The sequence below is a fragment of the Penaeus chinensis genome, chromosome 10 (genome assembly GCF_019202785.1).
Source record: "Penaeus chinensis breed Huanghai No. 1 chromosome 10, ASM1920278v2, whole genome shotgun sequence".
NCBI lineage: Eukaryota > Metazoa > Arthropoda > Malacostraca > Decapoda > Penaeidae > Penaeus > Penaeus chinensis.
The window spans coordinates 12721718-12726717 of record NC_061828.1 but is presented as its reverse complement, the minus strand read 5'-3'; the positions used below and the strand labels follow the sequence as shown (position 1 = coordinate 12726717).

At 37.3% G+C, this 5000-nt stretch overlaps 1 long non-coding RNA gene across 1 annotated transcript in view; it reads left to right on the top strand.

Annotated features, from left to right (window-relative positions):
* Positions 1-2853, top strand: part of LOC125029409 — a 34534-nt gene extending 31681 nt beyond the window's left edge. Inside the window, exon 3 of the long non-coding RNA XR_007115189.1 lies at positions 2749-2853. This is a non-coding gene — a long non-coding RNA (uncharacterized LOC125029409). The remainder of the gene's footprint in view (positions 1-2748) is intronic.
* The last annotated feature ends 2147 nt before the right edge of the window (positions 2854-5000 follow it).

Sequence of the window (5000 nt, the reverse complement as noted above, 5' to 3'; positions counted from 1 at the left end):
GGATCCACCTGGATGGCCGTAGCATGAATCATAAGTACAGCTCTTGCTTGAACTTACACCAGATAAGCAAGTAAGCAAGTAATCCTCAAAGTACACTAATTCGTCCCGCGGAACCATTCCTAATCTCATTCCTTGACCCCCCCCCCCCCCCTCCCCTCGCCTGAGCAGAAACTCAAGGTGGCGAGATCTTATTTTTTCGACTCACACACTCACACACACACACACACACACACACACACACACACACACACACACACACACACACACACACACACACACACACACACACACGCACACACACACAATGGGAGAGGGGAACTCAGGGTGGGAGGAAAATGGTGGCGGGGAGGAAACTTGCTGTTGGAAATAACGGGGAAGGGGGACTCTGAATAAGAACTCTATAAGGTAAAAGTCACCGTGATAAATGACCAGCTCATTGAAAATAATGCAATCAATAACTGTTAAAAAATAAATAAATAAAATATAGCAAATTCACTTGTGGAAATACAGTTAATTGTCAATTATGCATTGTTCTAAAAATAATCACCCGTAAATGTGTCATTATATGGAGAAAAAAATAATTTATTAAATGTACATACGCAAGCCGCACAATTACCTGGTCATAGAATTCTATTTAACTCTATCCAATCACATTCACTAACCCATTACCCACTGGACGATTTATATTTGGCCAACTGTACGTAAAACACGATCAGGAAATACAGATTAAATGTACATTAATGGCATATGTAGGACTGCAGCGTTTCAGAACATAACTATATGTTTTTTTAGGAAAGAAATTTTCTCATTATATATATATATATATATATATATACATGTGTGTGTGTGTGTGTGTGTGTGTGTGTGTGTGTGTGTGTGTGTGTGTGTGTGTGTGAAAACATATTTATATATGTGTGTATATACATATATATATATATATATATATATATATATATATATATATCTAATGTATGTATATATGTATATATATATGTATATATATGTGTGTGTATATATGTATACATATTTATAAATGTGTGTATATACATATATATATATATATATATATATGTATATATATGTATATATATATATATATATATATATATATCAAATACGCACACATATGTGATAGATATCTATGTATATGTGTGTATGTATATATATATATATATATATATATATATATATATATATATACATATATATATATATATATACACACACATATATATATATATATATATATATATATATATATATATATATTCCTCCTCACTTAACCACTCCCTCACTCTTCCTGCTTCTCCCGCTCTCTCTCTCTCCCACTCACTCTCCCCTGCTGCTCTTCCTCCTCCTCCTCTTTCTCACTCAACTCACCTTTGTTGCTTTTCCTCCTACTCTCTCTCTCACACACACACACACACACACACACACACACACACACACACACACACACACACACACACACACATATATACACATATATATTCACCCCTGCTTCTCCTCCTCCGCCTTACCCTCTCTCTTTTCCCTATTATGCTCTATTTATAGTTTCCCTGTCGTTATTTTGTTTTCCTTCTCTTCCAGAAATTCTCCTTTCTGTTCTATAATTCTTTAGTATTTAAGATATTCATGGTTTTAGTTTTCCCTTTGTGCTAACCTAACTTAATCTTTATCTGCATTTCCTTTCTCTATATTGTTGGATTACGCTTTCTTCTACCTATTATTTTTCTTTTGTTGCAATACTATTGGCCTTTTGCTCTGTGCGGATCTATATTATAGAGCTACCCTCGCTGTACTCTCTCTTGCCTATACTTTATCTCTGGACCTATCACTGATCTCTCCTACCTTTCCTTTATCCTAACTCTTATTACTATGTCCCTACTACCCTAATTCAACTCTTAATCCTATATCCTGACCTTATCCCTGGCGTACATCACACGAATCGAACGACACTTACCTACATTTATTTTATATTCCTGATGTCCACGCATATCAGGTTATATAGGAGTAGACTGTGTATACATGTAGAGTTCCGAGATAAGATTGCCCTTGTGCAGTTTCCTTAAATGTCGGGCATTTTAGAACCACGGAGTTTGTGCTGAACTGCCGCTTAGTTTTTTTCTTTTTTTCTTTTTTGGCATTCAATTAGAATTTTGATTTCATTTTATATTCTTATTCAGGAGACTTGTGGTGTATTTTAGTAACTTTTCATTTTAAGCATGTTTATTTTTATTGTCTATATTCTTATATTTACTTTGTGTTTTTTACGGTTGATTTATTTTACTTACCCTATACCCTGTATAAAATTTGTATTTTAAATCATTCTTCAAAGGAAGTTGATATACGCACTGCCTAATTCCCACTTATATAAAGGAGGTCAATAGTGCTTCCCGCACTCAGACCTTAGTGAAATATGCAGCAGCAAAGAATTTTTGTACTGTGCCGCCTGAGGTACCTTGATGTCCCAGGGTCTCACGTCTGGATGTTTTTTTTTTTTTGTTTTGTTTTTTGTTTGTTTCAGCGTTATTTAACGTAAATATAGTAATTTCTTTGTATTTGCAGAAAACAATTTACTGCATCTTCAGTCCTTCACTTCCTAAAAGTGACGCGAAGCTAAAGCAGTTGTAGTCAGCAGCCCACCCCAGTCTCCTGGTTAATTATCTTAAACTGACGCAAATTCATAATTTCCAAGTGAAAGTAACTATTCCCCGTTGCCCTAAATATCTGTAACTGGGATTTCAGAACGATGGAAGAAAACGAAATCCAAGAAACTATGAAGAACCAAAGCGAAGTGGAAGTGAAATGCATGGCTAAACTGGATGAGAATATGCGAACAAAAAATAAACCGTTTCTTTACTTTTACCCCAGTAAAATCCCTGAAAAGGTCAGTGTTGGATATGAACTTGCACAAGTACGACTTTTACATAAAAAAAAAATGTTCTGTAACAGATGCCAAAAATTAGGACACCCCTCATTAGGATGCATTGATAAAGACACTGATAATCTCACTTGTGGTAAACGCGCTGGATCTCATGATCAGACTACATGCACTGAAGTAACCCTTACGTGTGCTAACTGTGGAAGTTCCCATCGGCCAGGCCCTGCTGACTGTGGCAGCCTGAGGAAGGAAACCGAGACACTGGCACGCATGAGGGAACACAAAGTTAGTTACCATGGAGCCAAGAGGAAAGTTGAAGGCTTGACAAGGAATATTTCCTACGTTGAAGCAGTGAATAAGAACTCCAATGCAGGACAAGGAAATTGCTGAATTGAAGGAAACCCCTGCTTGGACTCCGTCTGGTTTCTGGTCTTGACATGAACAGATTATCTGCCATTGGACGCCTCCCTATCAGTGGGGAGCAGGTGATAGAAAATGCGGTCTCCAAAACTTCCCGCTGAGAAGCGCTCGGGAAGCCAGAAAAGAAAAAAAAAAAAAAAAAAACTGGCGGCCAAGGCACTTCCAAACTCCATAACACGTAATCTTCGTATTAACCATTATACAACTTAGCTGCTGAATTATTAGCCTCGCCTTATGCTCCCGATGCTATAGCTCTCCAAGAAACGCATTTAACACACCTCGCCTCTGACGAAGTCGTTTCACTGAGGGACTCGTTTGTGTAGGAAGACTCGTGAGGGTAGGGGTGGAGGCGGAGTCGTCATGTACATCAACCAAAGCTTTCCTTACACAGAAGTGACTATTGATTCGATTTTGGAATTTGTTGCATGCAAAGTGAAAATCAATAATACGTATCTGCCTAGTTCGACAAGGATGTGTGATATCGCCGGATCTTTTCAAATATTACATTGAAATGATCTTGAGAGAGATAAATACTGAGAAAAGACAGGACTGGAGGAAGCAATATCACAAACATCAGATTTGCAGATGATAAAGTTTTGTTGGCCGAATCTGCTAGTGATCTACGAAAGCTTCTCGGATGTTGTTGTAAAAGAGAGTGAGAAAAGGGGGTTGGCTACAATCTGCAAGAAGACAGAATGTTTAGTCGTCTCAAAGAAAAAGGAACGTCCCGTGCTTACGCTGAGAGTAAATGTAAAAAAAAAAGAATAACAAGTATCGTCTTTTAACTATCTAAAAATGCGCCTCATCTTCTTTAGTCGGCTGAAAATACCAGAAATTCTTTAAATTGCTGAACTGACATGTCCTACTTAGGAAAGCATTTTCTATATTACACCCAATTATTTACGGCTGTAATTCCAATAAGAGCTTCCATAGCTAACTTTTTTGTACCACATATAAATAAACAAGTGTGTATAATAAATGATTATAGATATTATTGTGTGTCACGTGTGGTCTCTACCAACATTACTTCTACAACATTATGAGCGCCGTGAGTCACGTTTTATTTTTTTTATTTTTATTTTTTAGCTTACCATGTAACTCCTTGGCCATGGGGGAGCAAAATAAGCATAGTTTCACGATGCTGACGGGCGTCAAAGAGGCGTGGGAAGTTTTGAAGCTTCCAAGCCAAGTGGAAGTACCTGTGCTGCTACCTCAGGCCCACATTCTTCTCTTGAGAACTTGTAATGATTTTTATTTCAACTTTTTACTTTGTTTTATGGTGTAACCAGAGCCCAGTCATGCCTCTTAACCCTGTTCACAGGGGATCGCCACTTTGACGGTGTGACAAAAGGGCTATTACTTAATAAATTGGTAGCAACATACTATCTATCGCTTTAAACAATAATTAACTGACGCAGATCTCAGCCAAATAACGAGCATTTAAGCTGGTATTTGGTGAAACTTGCAATATACCCTTGTCAACTTTCCTCTTTTACACCTCGCCATCCACCAATCCCCGACTAAATTCCCGACTGGAAAAATCACTCGTGTACAGGCTACATTTATCAACATGTGGAGTAAGTGTAATAATTAAAATATGAAATGTTTTCTTCGGTATAATCAAAGGAATGTCCAAATGGTGTCGGAAAATGGTTAACCATTCAGAAAGATCCAAATAAAACCATAAATAAAGAGG